General features: G+C 40.9%; 1 protein-coding gene across 6 annotated transcripts in view; it reads left to right on the forward strand.

Annotated features, from left to right (window-relative positions):
* The first annotated feature begins 4,462 nt into the window (after nt 1–4,462).
* The window catches only part of add3a (adducin 3 (gamma) a), a 93,017-nt gene continuing 75,026 nt past the window's right edge, over nt 4,463–22,453 (forward strand). For 4 of the 6 annotated variants that reach the window (XM_036524776.1, XM_036524824.1, XM_036524815.1 and 1 more), the window contains exon 1: nt 5,678–5,768. The gene's annotated coding sequence lies outside the window, so the exon portion shown is untranslated. Of the gene's footprint in view, nt 4,549–4,824; nt 5,011–5,677; nt 5,769–22,453 lie in introns of those variants that run through there. The other 2 variants (XM_036524800.1, XM_036524792.1) reach the window with 2 other exon arrangements.

A 22,453-nucleotide genomic window follows, 5' to 3' on the forward strand; every position in this document is an offset into this window, starting at 1 on the left:
AGCGAAACCTGATGTACATAAAATAAAATTAAAACAAAATAAAAACATTCATAAACAAATAATCTAAAAAGAATTTACAGTACAATTTAATTAATAAATCAGTAGAATATTGTATTAATATTGTATTAAAGTAACACATAAAAGAAATTTATGCTTGCAGCGGTGGTCACTGCGCTTTGTGCAATGTTCATGGCGAACTTCCTCTTCATCAGAACGAATGATATATCTCTCCGGAAATTAACTACTAGTATGCACTATATAGGTTCACACAGTGATAAAAGGGCTTTAAAAACAAAAGAGGAAAAGTTACATAGCCATTAGAAAACGCATTGTAAAAACACATGACTCATGAGATGATGGTAGAATAAATGAGGGTGTGTTTGTGTGACCCTGTTTGTCAGCTTCCTTTTGCGTTAGACATCCATGACTGTTTTGGCTTTGTCACATATATTTACTTTCCTTTTTAGTGTGATTGCGAAACTATAGTTAGTGTGATTGCGATGCGAAGCGTCGCAAGCACGCTATTGTTATCCGATAGTTTTATTCTTCTTATTCCACCAAATTTTGTATCGCTTCTCCTCCCACAGTTTTCGAGATATCGACCCCAAACCAACTGTAACCCGTCTGGTCTGTCCCCGATCAGGTTGCTTGTATACAGCTAAGCCGTACCCACACTCGTTCTCCGGTTTTTGACGTTTTTCATCCCTTTTTTCCCATAGACTCCCATTCATTTTCAAAATCACCCCCCCTCACACTTCATGGCCTTCTCACTCGGTCACTTTTCACCCCAGAGCCACCATACCTCACATGTTGCTTCGGGACAAATCACCCAACACTCACGCAAGGCTGTCTTGACCCGCACTAGTCGTTTTGTCATTTTTTTCATCAGTTTTTTTACTCATTTATTCATCCCTCCATCCTGCCATTGACTTCAGTTCATTTATCAAAGCCCTATCACACGTAGTTGTATAAATTAGCTAGTACTGCGTCCTCAAACAGACTTTGCTCTTAGCTGAGAACTACTGTCTCATTGTGGAACAGTACACATCTTGTCCCTGTACTGTTGCTATACTTACTGTATGCACTTTTGTATGTCGCTTTGGATAAAAGTGTCTGCTAAATAAATAAATGTAAATGTAAATCTAACCTTCTGTATGCTGTAAAGGAATTACTCCAAGCCATAAGGGCTGTATTCCAGCTTTGCTGACCAGTTTAACTGCTGCAACCATCAGGACCTGATTGGTCAATGTCATGGTGACAGTCATAGTGATATTTGGAGGTGAGGGAGAGAAGGTGGGACCTATCTTGCAAAGATTCTACATGTAACATCCTGAACTCTAATCCCTGTGCCAATCAGAAATATTGGATACCAATGGCAAGTGTAATGGCTAGAGAGGTGGGAGTACAATTCAAACTTGCAAACTGGAAACTAAAGTAAAAAAAAAGCAGAACACACAACAGCACTATAGTTAAGCGTGTGCTTCAACAGATCCTCAGTTTGACTGTTTGTGTTGTGAAAAACAAATTAGTAATTGCAACCACTGTAAGCAACCACTGACTGGTTTCAAAAATCAGTCCTGCTGTTCCGGCATTTTCATTCAGCTCTTCTCACATGGACACAGTGGAGGGACATTACGTTATTGTCATTTAGCAGACGCTCTTATCCAAAATGACTTACATGGGTTATTATTTTACATGATACCCATTTATAGAGCTCAATATTTACTGAGGCAATTCTGGTCAAGCACCTTGCCCAAAGGTACAGCAGCAGTGCCCCAGTTGGGAATCACACCAGCAGCCCTGCTCCTTACCACTACGCTACAGAACCACCGTCAGGCCTATACAAATGCACTGACAGTATCACATCCTGTGGATACATGTGTCCCTGTAAGAGACTTGGCAGACCTCTCTGCAATGAGTCACTCCTATCTTCCCAATGCCCACGATTCCTGTGCACAATCTGGTCCTGCACCTATGTAGCAATGGTGAAAACATCAGTGCTTTCTGATTGGACAACAGCAGCACCAAACATACATCAGCTTCCTACTGCCACATGCTGGTTTGCAGATGCTGCCGTGCTGCCCTCATGTGGGGCTACATGATGTTTATCTGTTATGGTTACAAGAGTGCATTTTTTCTGGCTATTTCTGTCCATACTGCACTATAGATAAACTCTAAAGATATGAGATCAGTTTTGTTGTTAAACTGGCTCACAAATTTGCTCCATATGCTCACAGTCTCTTAAGGTGTCATATGATGATGTCATTGCTCCTTCTCCTCTCACATATCTTTCAGTGTGCCTCAGATGTGTGTGTCAAGTACAGTCCTTCTATGCTGACTGTCAATCCATAAACTGGATAGATATAGTAAGCCATTAGGCCAAGACAGTATAAAGAATGTGGCATGGATTTCTTGGATTACTGTCCTCAAAAATGACATCAAGTTCATGATAATCTTAGCACAGTTTGGTTTGAGCTACAGCTGTCAGGGTTTGCAGGGAAAGGACCTACACGCAGACAGTATGGGCAGGTCAAAAAAAAAAAAGATATTCTTTAATGACGGATCCAAAACACACAGGCAAAAATGAAAGTGAGAAAAACAGTCCAAGTCGGTAGCCAAAAAAATCCAGAGGAAAAGCAAATAACTTCAAAAACAGCAGCCAAAAGAGTAATCTGGGACAGGCAGAGTCGACAACCAACAGGATCAGAAGCAGTTTACTTACAAGAGGCAAGAACAAAACAGGTACAACACTGAGACAATCAGGCAAAGAACAAAGAAAACAGCAGGGTATGTGTAGGCAGGCAGATGATGAGGGGACGAGGCACAGGTGTGTGGAACAGGCTGCAGGTGATGGGCATGGCCAAGTAACAGGAGGGCGGGGAGGCAGGCAGGCCAAGGAAACACAAGGACCTGAAAACTTTCTGTGTTAATTAAACACAATGCCCTATCTTGGTTACCACCAACACAGAAACTTTAATTCTGCTCATTTTCCCGTGATGCACTTGGTCCCTCTGCTGCAACCATGATAGGTCTTGCCCTGCGTTCATATATCCATCAAATGACAGTATGTGCAAGCTTTTTTAAAACTTCCTTTACTATTTTTTTGAAAGGGTACAGTGTGACTGCAATAATTACAATTTTACATATGAAGTGCTTTTCTTGCACTCCTCACAAAGTGATTTCCAAAATATAAAGCACAAAAAATATATACTGTACTGTGGATTGATACAATTACAATCCAGTGAAAAAAGAGTACATGGTGTGGAGGAATGTCACGAGAGCTGTAAAGGGTTTGACTGTGTCACATGACATTCTGCATGTGAAGAATATGTAGGTGTGCAGTTTCTGTTATTAACTTTGCAAAAAAAAAATGTGTGAATCAAGATATTTTGAAACTAGAAGATAGTAAAAGCATCTGATGATGACGACACTATGTTTTCCTTTTTTGTTTTTGGCCAAAGCTTGCTGATCTTAGCTGCAATCTTGAGGTTACAAATAGTTAAACACACAGATTAAAGTCCAGGAGTAAAAATCACCCTTTCCTCATATGAGGGATAATGGGAAAGAAAAATAGAGGTTTGGCATCTGTATGTATTATATGCATAATTCTAAGCCTGCTTTACCCCAAAGTATTATACCATTAGAAGTCTTCAGGAGGTTTTACTGCAGAGCAGCAATTTGCACAGTTCTAGTCAAAGAAAGAATGTGGGAGAGAACACATTTTGTAGCTTTGTGTGTGCTGCATTTATCGAGACAAATTATCCAATGGTTCCTCAGCAAGTCCCTGGGGGTGCGAGTGCTGACGCTAGTTGTACTGCAAAGGAACATCGGCCAAGGAGGCCTGCGTGCTTTCTGCTGGTTTACAGTTTTACCTGCAAAAGCAGAATGAGGCCACCAGAGGAGGCTCTCGCGCTGTACAAGCTATCCACAGATAAATGGAGTGAGGAGTGAAAAAAGGTGAGCAGATCAGCTGAAGAAGGCTGAGTTTTGCAGAGGACCGACCTTGGTGATCTTGAAGCTTTTTTTTTTTTTTTTTACCTCAGGGTCAATTAAGGTCTTTCATTCATTTGTTCAGCAATAAAGCATGCTCTTCGACCTTGATACATATCCAACTAATCTTCCCAAAGTAGCCAAGATGTTCAGACTTCAAAACTCGTGCAGCTGGACCTTGAGTTTTTCACGCTGTCTTCTAATCATAATACATTAAATTTTATTAGTTTAACTACACAAGTTTATTTAAAAAACATGAATAATACGTTGATGTTCTGTGCTTTACGTTTCTTATGATTATTAAACGCAAACACAATATATTATATGCTACACAATTCTTGCTATTTCAGCGTCCCGGGATTGATACGTGATTGACATAAGCACGAACACGTTTGCATGTAATGCCACGCTACTGCTGAAGTGTTCGCCTCCCATCGAGTCAGGTCTGTTGGTGTGAAGGTAGTTTTGCTATAGCCTAATTTCGTGATCATCTTGAAATCCTGTTATATTTTTCATCTTTATTAACACGTGAGTGGGACAGGGCCGTGATTCAGCAAGGTATATTATAAATTATTGATCTTTAAAGAATTTGGGAAACTTCCCATTTTTCTATCATCTCAAAATGTGGTGCGTACTGGTGATGTCTGATTTTATGTTTAAACAGCAATGCAGCAAATGTCTAGACACGAGCGAGAGAGGAAAGCGTCTAACATCGCAGCAAGTATTATCAGTTTTCATTTTTCATGTGATGTATGCCAGTATGTATGTTTAGCTACAACCTTTTATGTTGTGCTTTCTGCGTATGGAACACAGTTTGATCACAGACCGTAGCGACCCATAATTGTCTTCATGCCAGAAGGTTCGCTTACCTGCCGTCTGCTAAAGCATAATGCGGTAGCCTTTTGTGGGACGGACACTATTAAGAGGAGCAGTTTTACACGACAAACTATTGTTGAGAATAACACCTGGCCAATATCGTCATTTTCTTCTTTTCCGCAGTAGCCTAACTGTGGATCGGTGGTAAGTGCGCTTGTATTCGGACTTTAATATCTGTTACATGGATGGGTGCGCGCCTACGCGGTGTGGGCGTTGTTTTGCGGATTGCTGGTGTCACCGCATAGCGTTTGCCTGGTTTGGATTGATTGCTTGTGCAGTAAGACATGTACTGTATCAACTTAATTAGAACATTATGATGGAGAGAAATTTGGGTACGTCTGGGGATATGACGATATCAAACGACAGCAGTTATGCAAGTTTTGACTTTGTTTATTAATGTTAAAAAACATTATTATGCTTTCACGAGCGCCAGGTTGCCAAGTTTTAAATACAGGAATCAATAACACGATAAATTTACGTCAACGCAGACTTCATTTTTAGCATGTGTATGTGCGGACTACTTTAAAATATAAGCCCATAACGAATTGCTGTCAAAGTGCCGTTTTAACAAGAACATGGGACACATGCTTTAACCACACGTTCAGTTACGATTGGTCAAATAAAGCGCAAAATCAAAATAATCTACTATAGAGCGAATTAATTTAATTGTTGAAGGCAGTTTTCGGGATGCTCTTCGGCGAGGCTACCAGAATAAGCTCCCCATGTGACATATTCAAGTAAACGAGAGGGACGGCACTAACTACTTCCTGCCAAATAGTGACTCTTGGATTCAAAACGCTTGCATCAAGAGACTGCGTTCGCAACAGTCCGAAGCGGTGGTGGGCGACTGAATGAGAGCACCTGATTTTTGGCGGTGCGGGTACTTTTTTTAACTACAGCAGGTAAAACCGTTTTACTTCGATTTAATAGCTGTGCTACAGTATATTTAGGTATCAAACTTTACCAAGCTACGTGTATATGAACTTGATGGTTGTGATTTTAGTTGCGACTTTCGATGCACTCCGAAGAAATAGGCAAACTGTCTGCTGGATAATAGAAGTAAATCGATTTTCATGGGAGTTGCACGTGTCTAGCTCATTAGATAAGTGGTTAAAGGAAAATAACTAGCAAGAGGTATCTCAGATCATCCATAGTAAAAGAATATTCACTAGGTCAGGATAATGAATTCAGTGGTGGCACTCGATAGAGTGGGAACTATGGAAGCAACGAGCACACAGTTCTAGCAATATTCAGATTACTGTCTGAATTTGGATATAGGCATGTTTGTATTGGGTAGATTTGCGTTCCACGCGAAAGTTACTTGCCAACTTGTTAAACAGACGTGATGTAATTACGATGCAACTTGAGAGCATTCTCGCATATCGGTGTGCTGAATTATAGCAGGTGTCGCATAAATACAACCACACAGTCCACAAAAGGGGTATCAGATTTGAATGTACAGCATCTTTGATAATGATTAAAAACGAATATAAACGTTTATCCTATTCTCTATGCTTTCCCATAGTGAAGAGGACACCTTTGTAGTGGGCGCTTTATTAATCAAGCAGCAACACTTTAATGGCAATCATCGATGGTCAAAACTATTGTGGAAAATATAGCAAAAGTAAAAACTTTTGCTATATATATATCACTTCATCGGCCCAGGGCGCTCACACTTTGATTACCTGAGGTGACACATTTATTCAGAGACAAAGTAGACTGAAATTTATCGGAAGTATAACTTGCTTATGTTCAGTGTACGAGCAGAAAAGTTTGCAGGACATTGTTTATTACTTCGGGGTGGGGGACAAGATTGTTCTAGCCGCGGGTCCTGTTCACTTCACAGACTCCCCCAATTCCGAACACAGACACTGTATATCATTGTAAAAATAAACATAACCAGAAACAACATCTGTTCTTAAACATCTTGTAAATGAGAAGAAAAGTAAACGAAAGTGGTCTGGCGTATTTTCCTCTTCGAAATCAACCTGTTTCATGGTACAAGTGTAAACCAAGCATGTTGGATCCATTCCGTTAACCCTTTTTTTTTCTTTTTTTTTTCATCAGTCATTGAGTAGGCTATACAGTAAAGTACAAAGTTCCCGCAGTCAAAATAATGTCAACATGTACGGGGTCTTTGATGCACGTTTTGCTATTATTGTTTTTCAAAGTTGGTGTTTGTGGGAGTGCAGTGGTGGCTAGAAGTGATTTTATGTGAGGTTGCTATGTCAAAATTTAGTAATTCTAAAATGAGCCTTCTCCAGATAGTGTTTGTTTTCTTGCACCAGTTTATCAGTAATAGGTTTTGAAGAGATGGGTCTAAAAAGGAGTTAAGGGTCATTCTGTATGAACTTGTTTAAGAGTTAAGCCCTTAAAAGTAAGCTCTGTAAACTGGGTTTAGTTGTTTGGGCCAGTGTTGAAGAAGTAGGTTGTCTTCACATTCTAATATAAGAATGCAGAGAAGCAGCCCCATTGGTATGATGTACATGGGAGCATTGGGCAGTTAACCTTGTACCCACAGTGTTTCTTTGACTGTATCCTTGCAGGTATATTTGAATGATATTCTGAATGTGAACAGTGTTTTCATTTTATGTGTCATGAACTTTTTCTACTCCCGAATCCCTCTAATTATTACTGTACTCACTTGAATAATATCCCTTAGTAATACAGGGTTAAGGGCTTGAACTAGCAATGTCTCCATACAGCAGACAGAGAACAGTATCAGAATATTTAGGAATGTCTTGTGAGTGTTTTAGCTCTCTAGTACTCATAAATAGGTGACCTGACCCTGCCGATGCTTTGAAATAATGCAGGGCATATCCAGATTTGTTGAGGCCTGATAGTCATATATTGAACCATATCAGAATCATTGTATAACAGTATGATTAAACTTCATGAAAGAAAAAAAAATGTTTGAACACATTATGTGATGATTTCCTTTCATTCGCCAAGTTGAGAACCTTAATGAACACAGGGGTTTTTTTGTTGTCCACCATAATCAAAACAAAGGATGAGCCTGGATCCTATTCCCAGCTCTGGTATAACTGTGTCTTGCTTCAAGGTGCAATGAGGTGAACACACTGGCAGTGTGTTACATATAAAAGAACTAAATTAACTTGTCTAGTGTGTATTACATGGCATGGTGGTTACAAGTATTTTATGAACTTGGTTGTAGGTCCTAGAGTTGCTGGTCCCTAGGTCTGTGTGCTGCACTGTACTATAACTCTAAATGCCCCTTCACTGCTCAGTATACTTGACAGTGGACTGTTGGCTAATTAGAATGACACAAAACTCACCATGCATGCTTCAAAACGTGTGCGTTAATTAATACAACATGTTGCTTTCTGTCAATGCATGGTTCACAGCTGTAGAAAAAGAGTTGTTACCCAAAGTCAGTCTTTTTTTGTATTTTTACCTTTTTTTAAACTAGGCAATTGCACGCTTAAGAGGAGTTCTGGGTAAGCCTCTCGCTATTGCGCCTGTGATTCCTCTCACAGTCAGCAGCAGATCAAAGCCGAACCCAAGGCCCAGCTCCCTTTGATCATCAAATATAACACTTTAAAGAATTTTATTTGCTGTAACCTGTCTTCAGCTACAGAGATATCCATTTCCAGGACAGGATCGTTTGAAACGGATTTGAAGAACCGCTCCCCCTGAGTTTTGTGACGCCCATGACAAATTGCAGGAGAGCATTGGAAGCATGTAAACCGACACGGGTGAATTTTCATAATCTGCCATGCCCCCCCTTTAGGAGTAAGAGGGACAACCCAATCAGAGGTCAGAAATTCACCAAAGTATTACAAAACTTTAGGGCAGTTATTGGCAAAGCTTAAAGGGCACCTTCAGTCCAGTAGAAATGGCTGGTGATAAATCTTGTTTGCATGCTGTGCACATCACGATGCATGATGGGAGATCAACAAGAGTAGATTTAAAAATAGAGCGAAGTGAACCCCCTGCATGAGCAAACTCCTGTCCATTGGCCTGCGCAGGAAGACGAAAATGGAAGTAACAGGATGCGAGTCTAGGTAGCGCACAGTGGGTTTCACCTTCCACAAATAAAGGATTTCCCTCATGACGCATTGTAAAATTAGTAGCATACAGTAAATGTGTGAGTGCGTGAACACACAACTCTGTTCTGTGTTCCATTACAAAAAGATCTGTGGGCTTTTTCATGCCTTTGCCTACTGGGCTTGATGACGGTTAGCCTAAACTTTTTAAGGTTGGCTGAGTGCATCAAGGACAAAGAATTGCAGTGATACCCTTTGCTAACTTGTACTTGAGACAGTTACTTTCCTAGCTGAGCAGCAAGCTGGTGAGATAGCTAGCCTAGACCCTAGCTGGGTAGATGGACAAATGAATGAAAAATCATGCAGTATGGAAACCTTTATTTGTACCTTTGGGGAAAGGCGTAGTCTACTCTTGTTTTGCGGTTGAATATTATATTCGTTACAGAAACACGTCAGCCTATGTTATGTAGTGTCAGTTGTTTTCAGCAAGTTTGCAGGACAGTGTCCGGCACCTTGCCAGATAGCAGCATTGAGGGCCAGCTGGATGCAGTAGTTTTGCTTTTGGAAGTGGATGTGTATAAATTATAGTCTTTTCTTTCCCTAAAGTAGTCATGTCCATATTGCAATTATCTACCATCCCCATCATTTATGTCTTCATTATGAAAGGATCATAATGTAAAAACATTGAAGGACTAAGAACAGAATGTTATGTGCAATGTTATATCATACTGCTGTTCATTGTTGGTGGATCATTGCATTCTTCTGGATTGCAGTCATGCTGTTTGTTTTTTGTTCTTATAGGAGAAATTCAGATTTAATGAGCTCATGATCAATAATGTGAGGAAAGTCACATGGATCTTTCTAAGCATGAGATAAGCATTCAAGAGTAATCTTTCAGCCTAGATGTTTACACCAAAGAGGTAATCCAATAACAATAACTCATGTTTTCCATCTGATTAACAGACATAATTTTTTTCCCTGCATATATTTTAGGTATTTCAAAAGCATTTTTATCCACTGAGAATGTAACCAGTGAAAACCTGTGTTGTTTTCACAGCTTAGCCAGTGATTCAGAAGTTATGAAATGCAGACGTCTTCAGTACATCTTTTTCTCACTCTCCACCACAAAGTTTGCTGCAAAACAGCTTCATAGAAATGTCAGTTTCTTAGGGCTTAGCCTGGCGAGACCTACCGTCTTCCACTTTTATTCCTGAAAGCCCATAGCAGAATTTGAAGTATTTTACATTTTGTTCTTTGGAGATTGGCTCTGTAAAGTTTGACTTTTTTGTCGTCTGGTGCAGTGTAGCTCAAGCAAGCCTGTTGGTGCAAGCTTTGAATGCTGCAGGTGTCGCTGCCAAAAGTCATCTTCAGCGGCTCAGCAATTTCCTAGAAAAAAATGATTCATTCTCCCTTTAAAGTTTCCTTTTATTGCAATAATTCATGTCAATAGGATATTCTTGCGGTCAGAGTACTTACTACCAGTAGGTGGGTCAGAGATTATGTGATTGCCCCCAGCTGTTTGATGAATTGGGGATGTTATCAACATCTAGCACAGTATTTAGTTAATCCATTTCAAATATTGAGAATCATGTGGTTAACCTTTCAGTAGCAAAAGTTGAGTTCACTTCTTTAGGTTCACATAAACCATAAACTACCCCATCTTGTCTGCAAATGCAGCATTAGTTTACTTTATCAAAAACACAACTTTGAGAGCATTGTGTTGTTGCAGGCTCGAGAGAAACACGGAAATGAGGGTTCAAAGAAAACATAAGCTTTGATGCTTCAAAGTATTCTTAGTTCCCGCTGTCTTGACAGTCAAAGGGTCCTGTTGAACTGAACTGTGCAATAACTCATTACAAATACAGCAGACGACTAGTGCAATTGCCTTGGAGGTAAGTTAATTTATTTGTGTTGATCTAGACTCTGACTTTGCTCATTCTCTCACTGTTTTTCCAAGCTCGCTGTCCAAGTGGTGCTGCCCCCATCCTCCCACAAACTGCTTCCCTCCAATAATTCATGGCAGGTCCAGTCTCATGAGCTAGATCAGAGATGGTAACATTGTTACCGAAGATTTTGTCATTTATTGCATGGTTCTGTCCAGAGCAACCTGAAAAGACAGAGCACGAGGTGCATCTTTTAAAGTTGCAGAAAGGTAACCTGATGCAAATGAAAAACACAGTTCTTCACAGGAAGGAGAAGTAGAGCCACTGGCCCAGCTTCTTGGCTCCACACTGAGATTTGAGCTTAGATTTCTGCATGCTGGCTAGCAGTGGTATTGTTGCATTGGTGTTGATGAGTTGTCCTTGGAAAACCTATTACCTTACTCCATCTGCTGTCCATGTTGTTCTTAAAAAGAAAATGCTGATTCATAATCCAGAACTACTTTTGGGATTAATATGGATTTAAATTTATGAAGCCTGGAATGAAAAAAAATATATTTTTAAAAGGTATTATTTGTTAAACTGTTAAGTGTTACCGTTTGGATGGCCATTAGGCTAATGGTTATCCAATTACCTGCATATCCCTGATCCTATCTCTGAACAAGATAAACAAAAATTGATCTGGATAAAGCCTGATGAAAATAAAAAGGAAGGAATTACTGAGTTGTATGGCTGGTAAAGCGGATGTTTCTAACGGTGTCTAAGGAATTCACTTTACCAAGTGCCACTGTAGTTGAACATTTATTGGAAAAGCTGAATACAGGTATGTCTGCATGGAACAACAAATGGTTTTCATAGTTGTGTGGTTAGACTGTACACTTTGCACGTTGTCGGGCCGCAACAGTAAAATGCTATGCGGAAATGCTATGTTATCACAGCTATAGTAAGTAAGTATACTCTTCACCATACCCATAACCACATGAGTGTGAACGGATATGTAGTATTGTAATGCTGTAAACCATTTTGTTACTGAAAAAAATGAACTGACAGGATTTTATAAACCCCATCCATTTTGTGGTCATTTTCCTCAGGGATAGGAATACTGGAGAAGCTGTTCCCACTTTATCTGTGGTAGAGAAAGGGGATTAGCCTCTGTTAGCATCTGGGGACAGCCAGGCTAGTGCCCAGTCTGTCTGTAGTAGAGAAAGGAGATGAGTCTCTCTTAGCATCTAGGGACAGCCAGGCTATCTGTTATGATGAGACGGGCATTCCACTGACGCAAGTTGTAGAAGTATATTTTCCAATACATACTAGAGACTGGCATAGCTGGCATGCTGTTACTAGGGAAGCAGTTCTGCCATTTCATTTACAACTAATTACCTTTTACTCCTGTTCCCTCTTTAGCTAGCGCCTTAATATTGTGCTACTCTACTGTCATTAAAATATTGCCAAATGTCTGGGTATGCCATCTACCTGGAGTTCCTCTATAACATCTAGGCAAATGCAGCAGACTCTCTGCCCAAAATGCAGTCAGTCCAATTAAACACTTCTAGCGTTGGCTGAAATGAAGGTCATGTGACAGTGACCTAAATTATATCTTCACCCAAGCTCTCACTCACTGCAGTGTTTTGTAGTGTCTTGGGGTGATTTGGTAGGTGAAGTGTTGACTTGTTCCCCTGGTGATAGAATGTTGTGTTACGTCACACTGGGGGCAAGTTGGAGTGTTTCCTTCTGAACTCCGCGGCCTGGGAATTCATGAGGTCTGCTGAGGTCTACCGAGAGAATGGTCTGCCAGAATGCCTTATTTTGGTTGTTAAGTGACGTACTTCAGAAATACCATAGGAGTTGAAATGGATGCCTGAACAGTGAAGTTTATGGCAGGAAATGCTTTGTCTCATAAGCCGTTTTACTGAGAATTATCTTAGGAATGCAGAAAAATAGGATAACTGCTCTGCTGGCAGGCTGCCCCAGAAATAACCTGAAATGAGAGCTTGTGTAAGTGCCGACACTTTGTATATTCGCTCTTCAAGATTATTACTACTTTTTTAATGCGTTCACATCATGGACTCGTGGTGGTTGTTGTGCAACCTGAAATTGGGACAGAGCTAGGGGAACTCCTAGGGTATTACTTTGGGAATGAAGTATTTATACTTCTGTGTGCAATTTGTCTAAAGTGGTGTGTTGCAATATGCTGTGAAGTTTTTTTTTTCTACCCTTCTTTTCTTGTATTTTTTTTCTGTGTTTGAAACTACTTAAAAGTGTGGAGTATTTAGACTGCATCAGAGCTTTTTTTCCCCCCTCTAACCTGTCTAGAGGACAACTATGACCTCATCATTACCTCACCCTTCTCTGTAAAGCTTATCAAAAACATGTGGGCCCCATGTCTTTCTCTTGAGAAATTACAAATGAGTGTTTGGATATGGAACGGAGTGACTGTAGCTTCGGTTAAAAGGGTGCATGCGTGGGAGTCGCTGAGGATGGATATCTGGACCCTGCCTCCATCTGTGTCTTATTTCTTTGCTCTTTTTTTTAAATTCTGTTTTCTCCTGCTGGAAATATCCAGAACACCTTTCATCAACTCTTGAAGACATGTAGAAAGAGAAACTGGGTGTTGGTCTCAAACTCCTGTGTTAGGATTTAGGAAAGTGTTCAGCCTTACTGTTATTGTATTTTGACCTTAAGCTAAGTACCTGTTTAAGACAAGCATTAGCCTACTGTTTTCCAAACTTACACATTGTTGGTTTGGCAGTCACTGAAATTAATGACATATCCATTACTTAAGAATCCCACACGTAGCGTAACACTTGCATAACATTCCATAGTGGTTATACTTAATGCTGCCCTTGGCGTTCCTGCATTCCTTAAGTGTGGACATTTGATTTGAATAGCCTAGTTTTGAAATGTGCAGTATTTTAAATGGCACAGCCAATAATGAGGCAGACTCTCGCATGGTCTTCTGTTTCATGTTAAATATTTGAATGCGCTCAATGTATGTTTGCAAATGTAATGTTCCCAAAGGGGGGGGTCAGACCGTTGCCATTGGAGAAGGAGTGATTGTGTTGGATCGTCTTGGCTCTAGGGCTTCGGATATTTTTGTTCTTTCAGGGGGAGCATGTGGTCCGGAGCCCATGGCATGGAGAAGTTTTAGAGCATTCGATTTGGCAGAGGGCCTGAGAAACCTCTCTGGAGCTGTGAAATCCTTTTTGGGGGTGAAAAGGGAAGTGGGGTTGCATAGATATTAGCTTGTTTTTTGTTTTTTTTGTAACTATGGCTACTGGATAAAACTGTACCATGAAAGGTGGGACAAAATGAGCCAATTTATTCATTTATTCATTTATTTTTTTTATTTACTAGAATTATTTTTTGTTTCGTTTTTGAGCTTATACTATCTGTGCTGTTAAGATACCAACTCATTAACCTTTTGGCTTTTCACTGTATTCCTGGGTGATTGTGCATTCTCAGTTTCAATTGCGAAAGGCTCCTGTATTCGAGTGGCACTAATGATGTCTTACAGTTCTGAGAATCCACTCCTCTAGGGTCTCCATGGACTTCCAAGCGCATATTTTCCAGGTCGTTGTTAATCACCCTGTTCATTGTCATTTCATATTTGTGCAGCAAAAACCGACTATTGCAAGTGACAGGCTAGACATTCTGCACACTGTCCAGTGGTGTGTTTGGTGTGGTTTAAAATATGTCATTTGACTGCAGTTTGACATCCAGAACGGCTCTGCAGCATGAGGCGTCTGGAGTTAAAGGACAGGGTTGAGTGGGCATCGCAGCACGTTCCTGATTCACGAAGGCACATTTTTATCAACACGTTGTAGGCGCGGCTGCTGATCCCAAACCAGTGATAGATTGCGCTTTTGCATGAGTTTATTTCAGGATGTGCATTCAGGGGTCAGGAGGAGCTCTATGGCACCACGAGCTGAACTCCGCGGTATGCGCAAAAATGCCCCCACAGCTCAGAGGATTAAGTTTGGCATTCCATTCATTACTGCTCTGGAAGTGCATTCAGTCGGGCTCCTTTATTGAGGGGACGTCTCGGTGATGTTTTATGATGGTGTAAAAACGTCACCGCGAATTTATCTCCACCTTTCTTTGCCCCTTTAATCACGGTCTGACTAAATAGCTTGAGTCCTGCGGATGAAAGCGTGACCCATTTAAAATGAGACTTCCCACTGAGTGCTGTGGCTTCCTAATGAAAGGCATTTAGGGAGATCAGGGGGGTGAGCTAGAAGGTAGGGTCACGCTTTATTTACGGTAAGCGGGCTGTGGAGATTACCAATGTAATTACATTGTAGTTAAACATGGAGTGACTGTTTAAGTACAAGTGAGGACTGTAACTGCTTTGTAAGTACACGTGGCATTATAACATGTGTAAATGGACTGCACAGAGGTTATGGCTTTGGGTATGGAGATTGGGGTAGGGCTCAAACAGGTTACACTGCATAGATGCATGGATTTTCAGGTGTGTAGGACATTTGCAGGTATCACTCTCAGAATGTGTGGTTCTAAATGAATAATTATGTCCATAAATTGTTTTATTTGCAGTGTCTAAATATTTCCAGGCTGGAGTACTAACCTGTGCAAGCACGCTGGTGTGTTTGCATGCCTAAGTGTTTGTGTGTGCCTGTATTTATGTGCATGTAGTTTTTTTGTCTCACACGTCAGCTACTGTGTAATTGGTCATAAACAGCCTCAGTGCAGTATTTCAAGTGGAGTAGCCCAGAGATGCCAACCCCTATGAATTTGGTACAGCTGATTTTAAGCACCAACTATGCTGCTACGATTCCACACCAATATATGTTTTACTACTTTGTTTTTCACTTAGGTATGTGTAAACTGGGCATTCAATTGGAAATTTGAAATGGTCATAGCATGGAAGTGATGAAATGGGTTCACTCAGACGTGCCTCAGTAAATATCAAGCTATGTCAATGGATTACATGTAAACACTGTAACCTGTGTAAGTCGCTCTGGCTAAGAGCGTCTGCTAAATCACAGTAAAGTAATGTAATGTAAAAATGTAGGTATAAACTGTGGTTGTTTGTGTTGTACGATGAAATTAATCTCATCTGATCAACTTGGTATATAGAGTCCAGCAGACCCTTAAATGCCCTGATTTATGTAAACGTGTTGCGTTTTAAAAGGTCAGTGAGTCCCCTCGTATTGGCGTTTCAAAGATGTTGTGTAAAAACAGACCCGGGTGGCAGGGATGGGTCTCGCTGCGGGCAGATACGGAGGGACAGTATCATGTTTACTACGTCTGGTGAAATGAGATCCACTCATGCAGGGCGCTCACTGGCATGAAATAAGGATCACTTATTGCTTTCACAGCGAGCGATCCGATGGAATTCACTCGGAGCTATTAAAAGACCCGCGTTCTGCGTGTATCAGTTTTGTCTCTCTGTTGTACATTTATAGTGTCCCCATGGGTCTTTGCAAAAAAAAAAAAAAACGCATTGGAAGCGTTAAATCAACATGCCTTATTGCACCCCTTGTATCTTTGTTTCTTGAGCTGCTTCAGTGTTGGCCGTAGGCGTCCTGCGTTGTGCCGTACGGTGTTCGACCGCGTCTACGAGGAGGCCAAGGTGGTTCTCTGCTGTAAAATGGACATCGCTGTGACATGCCATCTGGCACAACTGTGCCACTGCCACCCCCCACCCCCTGACACTCCCCAGTGCTCACGTCCAGTCACTTTAATTAGAATGGAACCCTGGAGGGATGTGGCAAAGGCCACGCTAATTAGATAGATATGAAGTGGGTGTGTATCTGTGACTACTCCTTGACAGTCAGTGACATATTACACTGATTGCTTGTGGTTCTAGTAAAGGGCTCATTGGCGAAGCAGTATGGGCATATAGCATAGAACTTCTGGGATTGTGACAGCTTCAAATCCCTAGCTTAGCAGCGCCCTTAGTCTTGAGCAGTGGTCTTTGCTTAACCCGAATCTCTGTGTGAAATATCCACTGCATAAATGAATTATGTATGAAATATATGCTCTGCAAGCAGCCTTGTGTAAGAGCATTCACTCATCAAATTATTGAAAAGTGACTATCCTCCTTCCAATAAAGAAGATGACAGTAGGCCTTTTTTTTTGTTAAAATTCTCAAAAAAAAAAGAGCTGGTTAGGTCTGACGTCTTTGGGTAAATGTTTATGGTCCCCTCGATGCTTATTGTTACGGTCGAAGGGCTTCAGGGTGTTTCATGTACGTCAAAAAAGCAGGCGTGTTGTTTGGGATGGCACCACAGGGCACAGTCACCCAGATGGGTGATCTCGATGCGTAAATGTCATGTGCACCCAGTCGCCTCGCTGCTGAGCTGCCCGAAGGCCTCATGTGAATGCCATGCAGCGCATGTTGAACAAACAGTCATGGAGCCGAACCGTTGTTGTCATTCATTTGTCATTTCAGAGAAGACGCCTTTTTGGTCAGGGCTCGACAGTGCGAGCATTTCACTTGCATTTGTGACTAAAAATAGATGTGTGTGTGTGTGAACTGTAAAATGTATTTAGGAGAACGTGTGCAAATAAAAAGTATTACAAAATTCAGCCCAAGCAGCCTCTGTTTTTTTACCAGTCTAACCATAACCAGCCAAGAAAAAAAGAGACCTTGGCAAATTGAGTTTCTAACTGGTTTTCTTTGAACAATCATAAGGAATATTAGCTAACGTTAGCCAAATTAGCCAACAATGAAGTTAGGAAACAGATTGATTAGAAGTCATCACTTACTTGAAACCTAAAAATATCCTTAAAATTACAAAACAATCAGAGAATTTTTTTCACATTTTAAAGCGCCTTCCTGGTAATCATCATAAGCTGCTTCTGGTATCGGCATGTGATCGCTGAAGTAATGTGTAAATAACTGTGAAGCGAACGTCACCAAAACCTCATCGAGAATTCAACAAGAAGCTGCTTTGGAGTGTCCACAACTGAAGACTTGATGCGGATCAGCTTGGAGGGGCCTTCAGTAGAGCAATTTGATCCCAGTCCTGCTGTGGATCGCTGGCTGAGCTCAAAGCAGGCCAGACAACCTGTTGTGTCCTTTGACGTCCTTTGTTGATGTCCTTTGTGTCTAAACAGACTGAGCAAATTTTTTTGGTCTTTAGAACTAAGAACAACTACTTTATTATAGAGGTGTTCATACTGTTTATACTGTTTATACAGTTTAAAGCAGTCTAAAGTATAAATAATTACATAATTATTAAATACAGTTTGAGGCAGAAATAATTAAAAACCTAGTGTACTTTTTGTATTCAAATTAAATCGTTTTGCTTGTAAATGTCTCCTCGTATCCCTTTATTAAGAAAAAACACATTATTTGATAAATTTTCGTTGCACCCCTAAAGATTTTTTTATACACTTTTTATTTATTTTTCAACTTAGGAGCACATGTGCTGATCATAACAAGAGAGTTCACCACAAAAAATGTCCTTTTTCTGTTATAAACTCTGCTGGTTTTTAATGTGGCACATATTTCGTCATATTGTGAAACCGAAAACAAGCACGTTAGAAAGCGAAGTCATTTGAAGTCACCATTTCCTAATTTCTTTTCCTTTTCTTTTCACTTTGAAATAAATTGACCAAAGCTGCACTGTTTGGAACTACTATTCATAAGGTCCGACATAACAATGAAAAAGAAAGTGGAAAAATCTATTCCAGGCTGGCTGTTCGGTTACGTATGGTAAACATTTTCAGCTCCGGCCTTAAACGTATTCCTGTTCAAGACAGCAACCCTGCGTCTTTATCCAGTGACTGATAAAGACATTAAAAGTCCTTCCCATCTGTGTGTCTCCCATATCCAAAAGTGCACCAGCTGAGCTGTTTTATTATTTATGAAAAGGGGTTATGCACATATTGTATGTCAGATTAACTCAGCAATCAGAGGCCCAGATGTCGTTGATCTACTGATCAAATATTCTGTCCCGCCCTTACTTTGGGGGATTTTGGGGAACTGCACAAGCCAACATCTTAGGGAACAAAAGCTTTATTGCATATTGGTATACATGCATGCAGTATCTCTGTCACTGACCCTGACATGTATTTCATTGTAAATACTACATTCTGTTACATTCATTTGTAATGAAGGTGATGTAAACAGGGCGAGTTTTCCCAAAAGCATTTGTCTTTCCTCAAATGTTTTGTCTGTACTGCTCTAATGGTGGTTAATGGTGGTTAATGGTGGCTAATTGTAAAATGAGCCCATGTAAAATGAAGAAGGCTACAGTTTCACGCAATGCGGAAAATGGGTTAATAACCAGTGGGCTACTTTTCACGCATGTCTGTTTTGGACTTGTACTGTACTGTATTTATTCCAGATTGCATTTATTGATATGGGTGTGTGCACAGCCATGTGAAGTATTCGCAGTCAGTCTGCAGGGCATTGCATATGGTAGCTGGGTTTCTCAGGGGCCCTGCTAGCGGGGCTGACGGCTGATACAGACATCAAGTAGGTTTTGCCTCTTATCAAAACCACCCCACAGAGTTTCCACGCGGGAAGTGTCGGGAGACGAGAGAGATGCTTCATAGAGGGTGCTTGTGCAATGTCACTCCCACTTAAACGCCCTGTCCCATTAGTGCGATGGATCGGAGTGGAAGGAGGGAACGGAGTCCACCAGCCCCGATGAGTAGTCAGGTCATTTACCCTGTGGTGCAGAGGATTCTGGGAGAAGCTTACCAGCCTGTCTTTCTCTGTTGTTGGCAGTAACCAGGTTATGATTTCCAGCCTGTTTGGCTGACCTTTTTATTACATACGCTTGCTTTATAATATTATATATTTCAATAGTTTTCATATTCCTCAGTTTATGATGCCATGTCAGTGAAAATAAATTAAAAAAAGTTGTCTCTGAATGTAATGTTGGCCTGCAAAAGCATCCAGTTATGTGACCTTTGTTTTCCACAAAGAAACTGGTACAAACCTCCCTTTTTTGCATTATTTTACAACAGAGAGAAAGACAAAACCCTGAGGTCTTATTCATAGTTTCCTACTCTTGGATTGCGTGTCACGTGCCAGAGGAAAAGTGATTAAATCACGAAGGCATTCATCACTTACATGATTCTCTGGTGGTGATGGCCTTTCCCTGCAACCTCAAGGCCAGTGCTGAAATCTGGTTTTGATCAGAGAGGTTTTTGCATCTCCCTTTACACCAGTAACCCGATCCTGCAAGACTGCGGAAAAGAGTGATGAATTTTATATGGTTTGTAGTGGGCAGAGTTGACACAGTAGAATAAACAAATTACACAGATCAAGCTGGTATTGGGCAGCACAGAGAGATGACAAAATAACAATGATGGAAGTAACAAATGCTTGAATGCATTTGATTGCAAGCTGGTTTCTCTCAAAACAAGGAGTGCAGGCTTGAGTTCTGAGGGTGTACTGGGTCAAACTTTAAGTATGGCTGGACTGAATTTTGTGAGAGGTCTGTTTGTTTAGCTGGTGACACCTGCATTCACAGGATGAAAAGACGGCTGAGAAAGGGCTGACCCATCTCTTCAGACCCTCCTTTGATTAGTAGCTGTTTGTGCCTGTGGTCAAGCCACATGCTTTATGAGAGATGGCAACACACCAAAGAACTGGGGACTTGGCAGCAATGACGCTTCTGACACATGAAGTTATAAAAGATAAGGCTTTTAAAAGGGACCCTGGCTGAGCAATAAAGCACAGTATTGTGATTTTAAACAAAAGCGTGTTGTAGAATACGTGCTATATTTGGATGATCTTGCCCTTGAACTCGGTCAAGGGTAAATATTCGCTCCTGTAGAAGCTTGAGTTGCATGTGGAGCACTCCGATGGGACACTGGAGCATATTTGATGCGTTAACGCAGTCTGGCATACAGTACAAGTCAAAAGTTTGGACACACCTGATTAAGATAATGGGAAACATGCATTCAAAAACATTTTGATCTAAAGACTTAAATGCCTGAAATTTCTTTCTTAGGCATCCATCAACTTCACTATTTATATTTGTCTATGCATGAATTTCTTTCCAAAAAAATTTTAATTTAAAAAAATCTTTTTTGTTACTTTGAATAATCTGTTTAACATGTTGTTTTATAGTTTTGTTATCTTTACTATTATCCTAAAATGTGGAAAAGTAGTAAAAATAAAGATAAGATCTTTCATGAGTAGGTGTGTCCAAACTTTTGACTGGTACTGAAGGTTAAAGATTAGGACATCAGAGAAATTCATATATACAGTAATTGGGGGGAGGGGGGCTGTAGCGAAGGGCGAGAGCAGTCACAGCAGGCTCTTTGGCGTTGTGGTCAAGCTGCAGGTTTGGCACCCTGTAGACCCGGGTTCGAGGCCGGGTGGGGTGACTGCTCTCACCCTTCGCTACATATGGTGTCAGAAGAGCACTCTGTTACAGGGGGATTTTGCTCCATGTTAGATGGAGCTGAAGAGGCAGCGAGGCGAAGAGAGATCGAGGCAGAGGCAATATTCCTGCTGTGGATCCGTCTGATCTAGGATTGACCTCTCTTGCTGTCCGCGGGGGGTACAGCGGGGAAACCATTGCATGGACATTGCGCATATATTTGCGAGAAGTGTGGGCAGCAGTGTGGTGTAGTGGTAAGGGAACCGTAACCGAAAGTTTGCTGGTTTGATTCCTCGCTTGAGGCACTGCTGCTGTACCCCTGGGCAGGGTACTTAACCCACAGCTGCCTCAGTAAATATCCAGCTGTATAAAGGAATAAGTCACTCTAGATAAGAGCATCTGATAAATGACTAATGTTATGTAATGCAGAATTTCTCTAAAAGTTGCAACCCATAAGGATTCAGTATTCTGAATTTTGTATAAGTACTCGTAGAAAATAAAGTATTCTCTCCTTGGTAAAGCATTGGCTGCAAAATTAACACAAGAAAAGAGTGAGTTTGGTTTTAATCTGCAGAAGAATGCATGTATTAATCTACAGAATCCATCTGTTGCTGTACAGTTCAGTGTCCAAAATCAAAGATGACTACAAAATGATAATAGAACAGAGGGAAGAATATGAGTACTTGATTTCTGAAAATGGGAAATCCTTCAGGCATCATGAAGTTACAGGTTTAATTGGCCAACAGTTCTAACTCTTAAACTTTGTTGTTTTAAATGCGTGTTCTTTTAATTGGGAGGGACATTTTGGGGGGGCTTTGGGCTGTTTTTATACAGTAAATGTAGCCTGGAAGTAATTGCTAGTACAAAGCTGGAAATGGTGTTTTGCATTTAATGGACCCTATTTTAATGGGGGGGGGGGGGTGTGCACTGTGACATCGAGAATGTGGCGCTCTTTGCCAGATATCGGCCCCAGCAGTGGCAGGCCGTCTGTCTGAATATAATAGCAGTGCTGCTAAGAGTCCAGCCGTTTCTCTATAAAGCAGAGTCAACACAAACCAGATTAAGAGGCTTTCAGAGTGCATTGCAGCACAGGCAGAATCGTGCAGGCAAAACTGCTGCTATCAGGGAAAACCTCAAATAGTCTGCTTCTGCCGTCCGCTCCGCAGGCCAGCGTGGGATGCCGCACCTCCAACACCCCCGCCCGCCCCTTTTTTTTTTTTTTTTTAATTTAATCAGACAAAAACAATTTTGAGTCGCATGCTCCGGTCCATTTGTTCAGGAAACGTTCTGGTCATGGCAGCTTCTGTCATTTAGGGACTTCATCTGGGATTGTGACTCGTTCAGATTTTCCTTAGAATTTATCTGCTCAATTTGTGAACACATTTAAATC

The sequence above is a fragment of the Megalops cyprinoides genome, chromosome 1 (genome assembly GCF_013368585.1).
Source record: "Megalops cyprinoides isolate fMegCyp1 chromosome 1, fMegCyp1.pri, whole genome shotgun sequence".
Taxonomy (NCBI): Eukaryota; Metazoa; Chordata; class Actinopteri; order Elopiformes; family Megalopidae; genus Megalops; species Megalops cyprinoides.